This window comes from Botryllus schlosseri, chromosome 9 (assembly GCF_051294905.1).
Source record: "Botryllus schlosseri isolate E-star chromosome 9, Bs_hap1, whole genome shotgun sequence".
Taxonomy (NCBI): Eukaryota; Metazoa; Chordata; class Ascidiacea; order Stolidobranchia; family Styelidae; genus Botryllus; species Botryllus schlosseri.
In genome coordinates, this window is record NC_137244.1 from 27,098,143 (window position 1) to 27,114,970 (window position 16,828).

General features: G+C 43.2%; 1 protein-coding gene across 1 annotated transcript in view; it reads left to right on the top strand.

Annotated features, from left to right (window-relative positions):
- Window positions 1-16,828, top strand: part of LOC145446106 (methionine synthase reductase-like) — an 88,122-nt gene that overhangs the window by 59,862 nt on the left and 11,432 nt on the right. The window lies entirely within an intron of this gene.

Sequence of the window (16,828 nt, forward strand, 5' to 3'; positions counted from 1 at the left end):
AATTTGTAATTTTTTATGTAGTATAAGCAAATAATTTTTCAATCTCTTGTGTCAACTCAAATGCTGACAATTAGTTCAGTACTACATTGGCTACCCTGTTCAATGAAGATTTACTCATGCCGTTCATTCCCGAGATCCAGCACTCATTCATTCATTTATTGATAATTTCGTCGATTCAAAAGCACCACAAGTCAACGAAAAGGCATAAAAGATGACTTGGAGTGATATCCGTCACCGGAGTAGCCTAGTCTTCCAAGCAGACACACAGATGAGCGGATTTGAAATTTCTATGTCATAATCCTATCCAAATCCGAAGCTTCAAATCCTAATCCTAAACGTAATCCATAAATTTTGTATATTTCCCTCAGATTTCCCTAATATGATTCAAACTTAGAAGTCCACTTTGAAAGCCTACATCAAATAAAACGGTAAATGAGTGCCAAAATCCAAATCCGAAGCTTCAAATCCTAATCCTAAACGTAATCCATAAATTTTGTATATTTCCCTCAGATTTCCCTAATATGATTCAAACTTAGAAGTCCACTTTGAAAGCCTACATCAAATAAAACGGTAAATGAGTGCCAAAACACATGAAGTAACTTTGGTATGTTTTATAATGTACGACGAGAAGCTTTGTCGCCATTCGCCGCAGATTCCATAGACTACTCCTTGTCGCTTCGACATCTTCCTGTCTTTTCATTGTATCGCATTTTTTGTGGTGTATTGAACTGATAAAATTGCTAATAAACCAATGATGATGATGAGGACATCAATCTTCCATAAATCGGTAAATCCAATCCTAATCCAAATCCATTCATAGAGAATCTCAAATCCTAATCCGCCAAAATTTCACAAATCTGGTTTTCCCAAATCCTAATCCTAATCCAAGCATATCTTTGGCAGACACCCATATGGGATAGTAGGCATGTAACGTGACTGGGTGCAGAGCACTGAGCTATATAAAGTTGCAGCGATGAGCATGGATTTGGATTAGATTTTGAAAAATACGGATTTGTGAAATTTGGTCTGATTTGGATTAGATTAGGATTCGAGATTTTTTCACGACGGATTAGGATTTGGATTGAATTTACCGATTTTCTGGGAGATTGATATGTCATGTAGCAGACAGGCGGCGACTCACTACACATTACACAATAGCATCTGCAATAGGCCTGGTGCGAAAGATATCAGTGCTGGCCTAACTATCGCGTCCTGGGCCTAGCATACTTTGGCTCATATCTCTCGCTGGTTTGGAGACGATGCGGTCGCGTTTACGATGATTAGTGATTGTTTTTATGTCATACTGGATATAAAAGAGCGACATTGCGAAACTGAATAACATCGAGTCGCTGCAAATGAACTTTAACGTGCGTAATTGATTTCCGTTACGATCAGAAGATGTGTATCATTGGCTTGAGTTTAAAAGACGACAAAGGTCTTAACCCCCTGAAATCGGTGCCGTCATGTTCGGACATTTTGATTTGCGAGAACTGTCGCCGAGGCTGCGTAATACACGCGCGTATTCAATTGTTCACCTGAGATCAGGGACTCGCTGATTGACAGCACGAGGCTGATTGTGGGAGTTCCAGGGCCACGAGCGGAATAAAACTTATATTTTCGTAATCAGTGCAGAGTCAGCTTTCGATTGATACCCGTTTTACCAAATTTAATGATCGGCAAGCCGGTCAAAAATGACCGTCAAATTGCCTGTAGCCAAATGGAAATTGTGACGTGAAGCAATTTCACTGATGCGTGAGATTTGCTTGTGTCGACACTATCTAGGACACTATGATATGATCGTCATTTACGTATGTATATGCCCCGAATTGAATTGATGCTATATTGGTAATCTTGGAAAAATCCAAACCCCCTAATTTTTTGACTATGGCTACGCGCCTAGCGGTGCTAGGAAGCACCATCCTAGATCTCCTCTCCCGACCAGACGCCCAAAAAGACATTCTGCTTTTCTAAAATGTGAATTCTGTGCGCCCATATTCGTACACAAAACCATCCTTGAGCTATAGCTAGCTTCGTGATAGTCTTGGTAACAGGAGCGCGAAATTGGAGGGTGTGATGGTGTGTGCTTGCAAATAGGAATTCATTTCTGCGCATATTCGTTTCTCTAACAAGGCTTTGCCAGTAGCATTATTCGTGGCGATACTGATTAGAGTACACGCTTTTCTCGTTTGCCATCTTCTGATTCTTATTGTCTGCTTGATACATTCGTACTCCGAAATCGCCTCGCAATGTCATTTTCGGTGTTCCTTGCGGTATTAACTCGTAGGCTACGCCATGCCATTGTCAAACATTGAAGCATCACTAGATTCTGGGTCGCACAGATTTTGACTTGATTCGACAGGGAACGTTCTATATTCCGATAAGCTGGACGTCCAGCCTGGACGTAGTAGTATCGAGAGCAGATAGCAACAATATCGATTTTGAAGTATCGGGCATTCGGTAGACAGGGGGTTTCTATTGATAAGATCATGCCAGGAAGTGGAATTAAGTCTAGCCCAGGCGTGGTGTTGTGAGCACGAAACAATATTCGTAAGCAGTTTATTACTTCGGCTTAAATGAACTAATACCTTGACTACGATACTCGCAATACCAACAGTTAAGACAACAGCAACATAAATGAAGAACGGTTCTCAGTACGCGAAGCAGGTAGACAGTCTGCAATCATTACAGTCCACGCCAGTACATTACGACGAATGATCTTCAACACAGAAAGGTAATCACAACAAAACTGAAGTCGGTACCAATTTGACACCAAACATACAACATTCACCCCTCCTTATTTTAATGAGGCACTGGTTGTCCGTATCTATTCGGTGGGACGCCTCGTGTTATTCTAGAGGAGCGACGAGGTACAACTTGCATTTCGATTGAACGGGAAGGAGAATTGTCCCCTTCGTTTGGCGGTTCTTCATCCTTCTGGGTAACGAGCTTGCAACCCTCGATGGCATCGGGGAGCTCCGAGATAACTGGATTTTCCTCCGAAACTTGCGGACGAGGACACGGGGCAATATCGGTTATTGCAACGTTTCTTTCTCTTCCATCGACGTGGCGAACGTTCGCATACAACGGGTTGGCGTTCAACAGTTCCACTTCCTCCACCAAATCGTCGTTTTTATTTGAACGGGCGTGACGTTTCAGGAACACAGGACCAGGTTGGGATAACCCAGTCGGCAGGGTCTTTCCGCTTGGTAGCCTGCGATTGAAACCAAAAAACAGTTCATGCGGAGTAGAATTTGTACTAGTACAAAGCAAGGAGCGAGTCGCTCGCAATACATGAGGTAAAGCTAGCTCCCAGGATTCGACGGGTAACTCGTGTGATCGAAGGTATAATCGGATCGCTTTCCACAAAATCCCATTATAGCGTTCGACTTGAGCATTTCCGGTCGGATGATAAGCGGTAGAATGGCTGCTTGCAACGCCCTTACAGAGTAGGTAATCTTTGATTTCGCGAGACATGAACGAGCTACCACGATCTGAATGAATGTAATTAGGCGTACCACAAAGAGCAAATAGCTCATCTAGACATTTGATAACAGTGGATGACCACATATTTGGACAAGCGAAGCAAAATGGAAAGCGTGAAAACTCGTCAACCACTACTAGTATATATCTGTTACCAGAGTTCGATGGCAGGGGACCTTTGAAATCCATATTTAAACGCTCTAACGGTTTTGTAGACTTGATGAAGACTCCCTGTTCTCGGCGATAAAACCGAGGCTTGATTTCGGCACATACTTGACAGGTCGAGCATATTTTTTTAACATCGGACGTTGAGTAGGGCAAGTTCTGCGAACGAACGACATGAAGAAGCCGAGTGACTCCCGGATGACATAGCTCTCGATGCAGTTCTTCGAGATTACACGTGGAAATGGACGAACAATGGGCTCGGGTCAGGGCGTCGGGCGCATTATTCAATTCTCCTGGCCGATATCGAATATCGTACGTGAACTGCGCCAACTCTAGGCGCCAACACTGAATCTTATTGTTCTTGATTTTCGACCGCTTTCGCATATCGAACATGAACGAAACAGCTTCCTGATCCGTGATCAATGTAAATCTTCGTCCTGCCAAAAAGTGCTGCCATTTCCTCACTGCTTCGATAATAGCGGTCGCCTCTTTCTCGACGGCAGGGTAGTGCTTTTCGCTATTGTTGAGCGTGCGGGACATGAAAGCAATAGGTCGGCCACCCTGATTCAACGTCGCCGACACTGCGACATCGGAGGCATCACACTCCACCACAAAGGGCTCGTCGTCATCGATCGCTTGTAAAGCGGCGTCCTCCACGCCCTTTTTCAATGCATTGAAATCATTCAAGCACTTCGCGTTGATTGGAAAATCGACACAGTTGATCAAACTTGCAATTTGTCTGAGAACGCTGGTATCCACTTTGCGTAATAGGCAAATAATCCCAATGCCCTCTTCAAAGCTTTCTTGTTTGTAGGTGGAGGCAATTCACGCAATGGTTTCAATCGCTCCGGATCAGGTTTTATGACACCACGACCAACGCGGTATCCTAATATATCCACCTCTGCAACCGATGAAATGGTCTTATTGTGGTTGAGGGTCGTGTTTCTTGCACTCGACGCATTCAGCAAGCGCTCAACATTTTTATCGTGTTCCGACTGTGACTGGCCTCCGACAGTGACATTATCAAGGTATGGAAACGTATCTGTCAGTTTATCCGAATCGACAATCGCGTCCATAGTTCGTTGAAATGCGGGTACACCGTTCGTGACCCCGAACGGCAACCGATTGAACTCCCACAATCGACCGACGGCTTCAAAAGCGGTAGGCGCTTTATCGGACTCTCGTAGCTCCAATTGGTGATACGCGCTCTTCAAATCAAAAGTTGAAAATACTTTGTATTTTGCCAGTTTTTGTACGATGCCCTCTATGCGAGGTAACGGATAGGCATCGAGTACCGTAAAGCGGTTCACAGTTTGCGAATAATCTATGCACATTCGCTTTTTACCGGATTCTTGATTGGTTACGACCAATGGCTGAGCGCGCCATGGTGAACTACTTGGTCTTATAATTCCGTCTTTGGACAGCTTGTCAACTTCACATTCGATGAAGGGTGTATCTGCAGCGCTATAACGCCTTGATGACACGTACACTGGCTTGAAATCTGACGTAACGGACTTGAAGAGTTGTCGACATTTCGTGTTAGATGCTAGAACAGCACAGGTTCTACGGTCCTGAGATGATATAACGAGTTCCGGGTCTTTGCCATTATACGTGAATACCACGCGTTTGTGCCGTTTCTGAAAGTCTTGACCAAGTATTATATCGCAACAGAGATCTTTCATGACGCCTTGCGTGACATTTTTGTAAACCTTCCCGTTTAACACCAACTCTACGATGCATTGACCAGAGATGGATTCTTTCAGAGACTTTGCCGCCATCGTTACGCAATCTGTATAGGGCAACACCCGCAGTTTCATCGCTTCAGCTGTCCTTGGATTGATGTAGCTTAAGCCACTTCCAGGATCCACCAACGTTGACATTCGCTCGTCTTTTAGGAATGTATCTATGATTGCGTAACGCAAACATCTTGGTGCTTCTTGTATAGCGCAGGACGAGGACGAACTATGTTTCGTGGATACTGTTTTTCGAGTGGATGCATCCGCTACACTTTTGCAAAGTTTCGAGTAGTGCCCCGTCATCCCACATTTGTAACAGGTGGATGAGCGTGCTGGACAATTTTTACGGGCATGTTGAATTTTGTCACCACAAAAATAACATTTCCACTCGCCACGGTGCACAGCTGCTGCAGCGTTTTCACTTTCTTTGTCGGATGCTGCTTCGGATTGAACGGTTGCTATTGGAATCTCGGCACCGCCAGAAGACATGTACGAGGACGAATTTCTTTGTGCAATGTCCAAGGTTCGGGCCTTCCTAAAGGCACTGTCAATTGTCAATTCGGTTTCCTCCAACAACCGCTGCCGTATGGCATGCGAAAGAATGCCGTTGATGAAGGAGTCTCGAATAAGTCCGTCTCGGTGTTCAGTTTTGGAGACTGCAAGAAAGTTACAATCCTTGCTTAATCTGCGTAGTTCTTGCAAATATTCATCCAGGCTTTGTCCGTGCTTTTGTTTCGTTGTCGCCAGCACATGACGTGCAAACAACTCGTTAGGTGCTTTGGCAAATAGGTTGTCTAACGTTGCAATTGCGGTTTCATATGTCTCAGCTTCATCGATATACTCGAAAAGGACATACGATAAGAAGTTTGTAAAGGCGAATTCACACATACCCGGTTCGCACGGCAAATTCGCGCGTAACGCACGTACCGCAAGAGTCAATTCACACATTCACGACTCGCGATTAACGCGATCATTGTACGGTAGCCGTGCGACGACCAACCGGACGTATTCACACTGCCGCGGTCGTTCAACCACGGTTGCAAGCGGTACACCCTGATTCCATTCCAGTTTGCTCTGCCTCTTTTTCAACATATTGATACATCATATATAAAGCCCAGGTGGAGTCAGAGGTTTGCCTACCTTTTCAATTGGTTGTGTTTTATATCACTTCAACGCAACAACATAACTAACCTACTTTCTGCACTTTGGATTTGGAATATTTGCACCTATTTGTAGTGTCACAGGTCAGTTTGCGGTAGCCACAAAGATGCACCCTGCAATCTCCAAGTGACCACCTCTGCTAAAAGTATTCGAGCCATCAACCGTATCTGCTATTTAAAACTATTTGATCGCCTTTAATTTCTTCATTTCCTACACTTGAAGTAGGAACATGTCTTTGAAATTGCTCTACTTGAAGGCGAGAAAAACTTTACAGCAATACTAATGTACGAGTAGCAACGATGAATATTCTGACCACATTGGATAAATAGTCACCTATTCCTGAACATTCCAAGAAATCTAGCATGCCTTACAATACAGAATTGAATTTTCAATCATGTTATGCAAAGAAATGATGAACAACAGAATTGAATGAGTACTAAAAATTGCATACATTTGAAGAAAGAAACAAGAATGAATAATATGCAATATCACGGTACCAATTAAATCGATGCAGAAATAATCATAATAGACAAAACAGTATGCATGAAATAACAGTGCTAGTTTTCAACTGGTACTTGTGATCATAAACTTGGAAAAGTTTGCATAATGTCCTTCATTATTGCAGCAACACACACAGCGTCCGCTGACTCACAACTATGTGCCGCCATAAAGCTCGCAAAATGATCATATTAGTCCAGGGTGCAGAAAACTGGTCAGTGCTCCACTGTAGAAACTTTATCATCTCACCCTGAATAAGATATAATATATATGTTACATGCATAGCGTGACAAGTCCAACATCACAGCTACACCTACCTGCATCAAATTTCTGTCATCATAGTATCTTCGCTCTTCCCTGGTAATTGTCTGCCAATTGTAGAGTTCAATGATGGTGGATGGTGGTTGGTGGATGCAAGAGATGACATAGCAGTGCTAGTTTACACATCAGCTGGGTTCACATCATTTGTCTCTGGCAGCGGTTTCTAAATCCCAATATTAAAAGCTTATTTTACAGCAATGCCTTTGAAATATAATATGTCATAAGGAATTTTACTTCATGCAAACATTCACCACAATTCACAATATTTGATGTTGCCACTTCAACTTATTCTGCTGCAGTAATCAAACTATCAGAGTAGTGACTTTCTTCAATATCTGGCAGGCTGTCAACAGTGATACACAGATGAGTATGGTCAACAAAAAAGCTAAGAATTTATACTTTATCACGACCTATTCTCTGCGTTGGATGCGAGAAACATTTTCTGCTAGTATGACGTTCTATCTTGTGCAAATGCAGCATTTCAATAGGACTAAATGCATATTTTCCCCATTTCCCAAAAATTGCTCCTCGAGGTCGACCATCGAGTTTTCACTTGCCCCACTAAATGAATGAATGGAAATGGACATACCAGATGTTACCAGTACATCAGCTATTGATGTTGATGTAGGGCGTAGGCTGTCATCAACAACATGGCCTGATTTTTAGTACGGTAGTGGAAAGGAATATACACTACAAAAAAAATAAGACATTTTATATCTTATTATCTTAAAGTGACTTTTTATGAAAAAATGTCTTAAAGACCAATTAGTCTTACCAAGTACTTTATGTCTCAAAAGTAAGCCAGAAATTGATCGAAAATGGTAGCAGTGCCTTGGGGGCATCCTTTTCAATGTTAGGGGTCTGAGCGGAGGAGGGGAAGGATGAGAGAGACCAGAAATTGCAGTGTTGAGATGATCCTGTACTAAGTTTACAAGGTATTCACTAGATATAGTTATCAAGGTACATGCCACTTACTACTCACGTATACCATTCAGATCAATATATATATGGTTGTCTGAGTCGAAAATAGCATTTATGGTGAGTGGGTGGTAAAATGAGACCAAATCAACCTCATTTCTTAAATTTGAGACCAAATTGTCTAATTTTTTTTTGTAGTGTACGTATATAACCAACGACTGCCGAACGAGCAGACGCGAACGAAACGATGAAGCTCTCGGCGATGGCCGACGCCGGTCGGGGCACGGCTTTCTGTGCTAGTGTTCGTCGTGACCCGGGCCGTGGCGCCGACCCCGGAAGTGGCCGACCGATCCGAATCGGTTCGCGGGGCGGAACGTGTTCGCGCGTTGACCGGCGCGCAAGTTCCGGATCCGCGCGAGACGGCTGCGTAAACGACCGGTTTTCGACGGCGGGGCGGCTCGATCGAGCTGTGCAAAATTAACACTTCTACTTCCTAAAGCCGCGTTTCGCGGAGCTAGCAAGACCCGCAGCCCCATCTGACCCGCGATCGTCTGAGGGGCAGTTCAGACCTGTTCAGGCGATGACCGCAGCCCGGTTCTGCCACGTCGCCAACCAGTACTACAACGCGGCAAAAGCCCATTCTGATCGGCCCTCGCTCGCCACGGGGGAGAGCGATAGCCTGAGCGTCGAGCGCCGCGCTGGAAATTGGGACTCTAAATTGAAAGAGCGATAAGCTTTTAGAAACGACGGGTCATAAGTAGACGACAATGTGTATTGGGCTTCGAGTCGTGTCGAGTGTTCGATTATCAATGAGAACGGCGTGGAAAGTTGAAATGTATACAAATTATACATGTAGAGTGGCCACAGCGAATAAAATGTCAGTTTCGCATCGGATTAAATGTAATTGCGACAGGACAGGTATATTTTTCGAGCGTACCCGTTTAATTGCGCATTTTTGATGATAATTCTGGGGTGATCCACCGATCAAGGATAATCCCGGAATTATCAAATATTTATCGAAGAAAAATTGAAATCACTCCACTTCTACGGCTTGGAATTCAAAATGCTTGGAATTCAAAATTTTCATGCTGTACTAAATCCGCGAATATTGGTTAGAATGAATTCGAATCTGGTGTACGTCGTTTTATCGATTTAATCACGTAACCAGCAAGATTCAGAAATAAAGGTTATTTTTCAACAGTCCTATTGCGCATCCATTGTCACTGTTGCCGCGGCTCGACCACGACTTCACAGATATCTCATATACAATGACGCACCCCGCTTCGTATGCCGCAACGCGTTGGGAAATTACTTCGAAACTATAAATTAACTCTTAGCGACATCATCATTGGTTTATTAGCAATTTTATCAGTTCAATACACCACAAAAAATGCGATACAATGAATAGACAGGAAGATGTCGAAGCGACTTGGATTTGTCAATGGAATCGGACACCCACCTTGGCCTAGGCGTAGTAAAGAGGAGGCATGCACACTGAATGAAAGTAAAGAATACAGTATAGAAAAAGAAAGCGACAAGAAATAGGGCGGCATGTCATGGGAAGCGAGATCGATAGGTCAGTCGTGGTCCGGTAATCTTGAGGATGGACTGTATTTATTTAGTAGTAATTGCTTGTATTTCGACTTGAATGTGGACATGCTCGTCGACTGTCGGATGGCCGGCGGGATACTGTTCCACACATCAGGTCCGGCATATTTGATGGAGCGATGATCTTTTCGGTCGATCATATGATATTTGGACGACGTGGACGCGCGTGTGTTGTACTTGTGCGCTTTTGATTCAGAGGTAAAGAAGTCACTGAGATATTCGGGGCAACGACCGCAGTGAAACTGATACATAAACTTGGCGATTTCTAGTTTCCGCATATCTTCTATGTTTAGGACGCCGAATCTCTTCAGCAGCGACTTATTGGATGGGCAGCCAGGCCCCTTTGGGGCCCTAGCTATGATTCGGAGCACTTTATGCTGTAGTTTCTGCAGTGGCTTGAGTGCAGTTTTACTGGCAGCCCCCCAACAGAGGATGCCATAATGTAACTTCGACAGGATCGTCTAATTTCAGTACGCTAAGAAATCATGTATCACTACACGATTAGAATCTTTAAAATTGTTACTCTGTTCATTTTTGAGTGCCCGTGCCATTGTGTTCGCCCGGCCCCAAACTACGAGCCCGCTCGCGGACGGCGGGAACCGCGGGATTATGCGAGAGACCTCCAGCGGATGACGCGAGCGTGCGAACTCGAATTGCCGCGTATCGTCTCCCGCTCTCGAGGGCGTCGTGGCCTAATGGGTATAAGCACTGTGCTTGCCTCGCCGCCACGCCGCGCCGGGGCTCGAATCCCTCCCACCAAAGGCGAAAATGAAGAGCGAAAAAGTATACGGAATGGTTACGCCCAAAGAATGTAGAAGGGCAGGCAAGAAGTGCGAGGTCATTGTTGCGTCATGCCACTGTTACGTTGCGGCATCCATTTTGGTCTCAAAAGACCACAAAAACAGCCTGAACCTATGTGTGAGGCTGTAGTTTTCGTTCATATTGGCAGTGATATTTATGGGATTACGCCCGCAACTGGTATATTGGACATAGAAACCAAGGTGAATTTATGTATTTTCGTTGTCTGCTGGTCGTTTTTATTTCAGATCACCCCGGACTACCACAGCAAAATGCATTTCTGGGCTGCATCAACGAATTGTAGGCCTACATATGGCGATATATTTAGAATCTCAACCTAAAGGCTTCTTGTGAGAATTGTATCCTGTTGAAGCAGGAGATGGAGCTAGTAAGATTCAATATGGCCAATAGAAACTTGCCGCATACATACTGTAACAGCATAGACCACCCAATACGATATAAAGTCACCCATCTTACAATTTGCAGCTACAAGGCCGGTGTCAGGAGAAAGATGAAGAAATTGCGCGTTATTATTATGATTAAAAGTTTATAGAGTGGCCCTTATCACCTGTTTAGGTCTTGTGTGCCACGGAATACAGTGCAAAGAAATTCAGGGAGAAAGACGAAGAAATTGCGCGCGCGGTTGAAATCGCTGGTAATGCGAAATCATTGTGAAATTAATTGTAGCATTTTGACGATACAAATACACAATGAAAACCATACAAGATACCCGAATGTGATTAATAGCGGAATTGCACAATTTATGATCGTTTTGGAACTTGGATGTAAGCTCGGATAACAAGGAACAGATGGAGGAGGATAGGAAGGTTTTTTCAACAAGGATCAGATTCAGGCTTTGAAAAGAGAAGGGCAGGCCTCTGGATGCAGATGGGCCGGTGATACATTTATGTCAGCACTGAAAATCAGGTTTTCATTTGGAAAGCATGGGTAGTTTTTGAGCTCCAACAGTGCTTCTATATCGAATGTAAACATTCGATGGTGTAGATATCTGAGTAAATCCTCTGATACCACGAACATTTTTATTAATTTTTTAATATGTTCTCGGCAAAAAATCACAAACAAAATATGCGACGGAATCCGACCCGAATACGCAGAAATACAACAAAAACAACCGCCGATACCCCTGTCCGCCCGCGACAAACGCGACTACACGCGCCCCAATACGGACCGGGACGGGGCTCGTTCACTTGAGGACCAATTCTACTACGTCCTTATGGAGAAAATTGATTTTTGGTCCGAAAGTGAACTAGCCCCGTAGGTTCGTCAATTAGATTAGCGGACCTGGACGCCTCTGCATTACCTTTTTCCTAGAATTCATGATCATTTCCTATAGAGAAAGGTTCAAGCGGGTATTTATGTTAAAAACAATTTGTTTTTCTCGTATAATATCAGTTTCAATATGCATATTTCCATCACAGTCCCGTGAATTCAATAAATTCATTTGCGCATATAGAAACTGGATTTTTGACGGTCCGGAGTTCGTGGACGGGTTTTAGCTTCGAGCTAACGGATCGGAATCTTCGAGGAAATGATCGAGTCGAGTCGAATCTAGTAGAACATCAACGGAGGTATTTGGCATTATTCATGTAGGTTAGAAAGGGGACACTGTGGATATATGTAATTTATTTCATTTGTGTGTGCATGCCGCTTCCTTTGTAGGCCGAGGCTAGAGTGTGACCGATTAACTTCATAGCTTGTTTCGAATTCCCGTACATACACTACAAAAAAAAATAAGACATTTTATATCTTATTATCTTAAAGTGACTTTTTATGAAAAAATGTCTTAAAGACCAATTAGTCTTACCAAGTACTTTATGTCTCAAAAGTAAGCCAGAAATTGATCGAAAATGGTAGCAGTGCCTTGGGGGCATCCTTTTCAATGTTAGGGGTCTGAGCGGAGGAGGGGAAGGATGAGAGAGACCAGAAATTGCAGTGTTGAGATGATCCTGTACTAAGTTTACAAGGTATTCACTAGATATAGTTATCAAGGTACATGCCACTTACTACTCACGTATACCATTCAGATCAATATATATATGGTTGTCTGAGTCGAAAATAGCATTTATGGTGAGTGGGTGGTAAAATGAGACCAAATCAACCTCATTTCTTAAATTTGAGACCAAATTTGTCTAATTTTGAGACCAAATTGTCTAATTTTTTTTTGTAGTGTAGAGTACAATTTCTGTAAACATATGTAGTAAGATTGAAAAGACACCATTATGTACTAAAAATGCATGCATCAATATAATATGAATCTGAACTCATTCTAGTTGATAAAATGAAATATTGTTGCAGGAATGAGCAATATTACCAGCTTCTATCAACTTAACTAGGTACTCATTTGCTACATGATAATCACAACACAGGACATGGAATTCTAGGTTAAAATGTCAAATGCAAATAATTAACATCAACTATGTATATACAAGGATAACAAGGTTATGAAATGACTTGTAGCAGTCCTTCAATCAGACACACACATACACATTGAACCAGAGTAGTAAATAGCAGGCAGCCCTGTGATCACAAGCACTGATTTATCAGGTATGCAGAAAACAGACGGAAAACATTCACTGCTGTAGAAACACGTGCAGCTGAGTCAGCCTGATCGCACCATCATTTCCAGACGCAAAACAAGCATCGCATAGTAATAGAATACCCACAACTGACGAGCATATACATAACAAAACGACTGATTACTACTGCATGGCATGGCAGTACCATCATACCGGCATACATGCCGTCTGGTACGTATCTACACATCCTACCTGTAAACTCACCTTCTCATATCACATATTTCTTCGTACAACCAATATACACCCTGAACACAACATAGAAGCACTCTTCTTCGATAATTATTCAATACATTCATCTCGACAAGCTGCTAAATCCACGAGAGCACACTTTCGACTGAGCTCACGGCAGCAACGATAGCCACGGAAAGTTCGTTTGATCCAACTTTCCGTACGGCAGCAAAAAAGCGAAGAAATCGACCGTACGATAGCCGTAGTGAAGGCCGCCGTGAACGAATCGTGCATGTGTGAACATTTCCACGGCACGGCAAAAATCGTGGCCGGGAACCGTGTATCGAGCGAGATAGCGTAATGGTTATGCGTCCGGCTTCTCGAGCGGTAGGTCGTGGGTTCGATCCCCGGCCGGGTCATACCAAAGACTCGAAAAATGGTATCCGCAGCTATCCTGCTAGGCGCTCAGCAATCACGGATAGCATGGAGGAGAAAAAAAACGGGGGCGCAGACTAGATGACCTCATGGGGCCGTATCGCAACTCCGTCGCCAAAGCATCTCGATGGTGCAGGCGAGAAAGAATATCATATCTCTCTCTCTCTCTCTGTGAATTAGCCTTTAGCCTTTAACCGTACGATGGAAAACCGCACGGCAAAAATCGTGGCCGGGAACCGTGTATGTGTGAATTAGCCTTAAGAATCTTGAGTTTTTCTATTCTGGCACTTCCTGTCTCGAAGGCCGCAAGATAATTCTCGAAAGTTCTTCGCCAATGCTTCCACTCTTTCTCTGACGTCGGGCTATTGGGTTCAATTTCCAATACCTTCGGTTTCAACGGCTTCAGTGCTTCAGACATTGTATCGTCAAGAACTTTAGTTCATTTAATTGTTGTGAGCACGAAACAATATTCGTAAGCAGTTTATTACTTCGGCTTAAATGAACTAATACCTTGACTACGATACTCGCAATACCAACAGTTAAGACAACAGCAACATAAATGAAGAACGGTTCTCAGTACGCGAAACAGGTAGACAGTCTGCAATCATTACAGTCCACGCCAGTACATTACGACGAATGATCTTTAACACAGAAAGGTAATCACAACAAAACTGAAGTCGGTACCAATTTGACACCAAACATACAACACGTGGCCAACCTGCGGCCGTAGAAGGAAATTGTGCGACCACGTCAACACGTAGGCCTAATTCAATTAGTATGTGTTGGCGGCCTTCGACATGCAAATTGAATTAACTTCAGAATTTTTGAGAGATTTTTATTAATCATTAAATTTTCTTCGCACCGCGCGATTTAATGATACTTGGCGAACGTATATCGGGAAATGCACCAATGCCGCCAAAATCGCTATTTTAATCTGGAAACAATTGCCGCGATGCGAGCTATACTGAACGCGAAGCCAGAAACCACCATTGCTGATTAGCTGCGCGACTTTGCGTTTGTAATCAACATTATTGTCCGCTTGAAACCTCATATTCGAGAGTTGTGTGTTATTTGCGATTGCGAGCTTGTCAGGCCAGTGCGCACTGCGCAGTATATTTTGTATCTCACACGGCACATTGCGCGTGAATAACATTGATGCAACTTCAAATTCTCACTGATGTACATCGTGATTTTTGTTCGATGCATTGCGTCCGACGGACCGGTAGCACAGTTACACTCTCGAATGATCGTACCGTTTTAAGATTCCATTTGATAACTCGACTGCATAGTTAGATATTTATAATAAGATATTAACGAGCCGCCGGTGTTAAAACGTCTCACGAACACGCCGCACCAGCGGCATGTACTTATAAGTGCGTTTTAGTGCGATGATGACGTCATCGACATGAAACAATGATGACGTCACAATACCTCGCCATCCGTGAAAAAATAAAAGTCGGTGTCTAAAGGCTGTTTATTCAGACCAGTACTCGGGGCCAATGAACATGAGAGGTGCAGCCCTATGCCAAGTTATTTTTAATCAAGAGAATTGTTGGTTGTGAAAGAAAAATTTCCAATTCCTTCCTTGCATAAATTAGCATTTTTTGCTGAATTTAAAGTTAGAATCGGATTAGGATTGGACATGAATTTGAATAAATTTTGGATTAGGATTCGGATTCGGATTTGAAGCTTCGGATTTGGATTAGATTAGGACATAGAAATTCCAAATCCGGTCATCTCTGCAGAGTTGGCCAAAGTCTTGAACTTGCTTTTGAAACCGGAAGTTGCGTAACGAATTGAGGGGGTCGCAACGACTATGCGCACAATGCGATACTGACGACAAAATGCGATATGAATGTTGGAGAGAGTTGGTCAGTACGAATTAATTCTACTTTTTCGAAGTACTCAAGTAATTTTCCGATTCTTCTTATACTTACTCGGGTAAATCTAATTTCCTTCTACTTCGTAATATTTTGTGCTACTGACTTATTACTTTTGGCTATTTTCAGTTTGTCAAGAAGAAGTAGTTTAATCCTCCAATCAGAAAGATAGCTTGAGGAATTTCGGGGCTGTTTTCACGGAGTAGTCCGATACCAGCATTTAATTTTCATAAAAGTTGAGTATACCCAGAATTTTCGTTGCGTTTCGCGCACAGTAGAGATGGATTGACAAACATGTCTTCACAAAAGTATCGGTGGGTATAGTTAGGTTACGGGTTGCGTGGTTCCGCGTTCACATCGCATTATTGTCGCCCATATAGAATATTTCATCACAGTAAATATGGCCCATCGTAACGTTTGAAACTGCCGTTTCGCAATCTAGCAATTACCTAGCCCATGGCATGTCCTAATCTCGAAAAGTGCGTCACTACTTCTACTTCTGCATGAGTAGCTTTCTTGACTACTTCGACCACCTCTGACAGTGGACGATGTCGAAACGACCAAGTATGGCCTCATACATACTTACATCCATCTTGGCCTACAATATCTAGTGTTTGATCTCGGGTTTTTCTGCATTCTTTCTTATGCTTCCCTGCTCTTTTCATACGTCCTTCAACTATAAGCTATCAAAAGTTGCTTTAAGTGGATTTCACCAAACTTACGTTTTCGAATGCGATTCGCTGACGACTGTGAAAAGGTTTGGAAACCACAACGTCGAATATATCGAGGATAAATATTTACATAAGTGAATAGGCCTACATAAAGGGTCCAGGATGTGCGTCCAACACTACCCACACTACCCACACTACCGTATGGTCGACCTAAAAGATCATCGCTCTATCAAAAATACCGCACCTGCAGTTTGGAATAGTATCTCGCCGGCTATCCGACAGTCGTCGAGCATATCCACAATGTCCACATTCAAGTCGAAATAGAAGCAATTTCTACTGAATCAGTATTAGGCCTAGTCAGCCCTCAAGTTCACTGGACTAAGACCTGATAT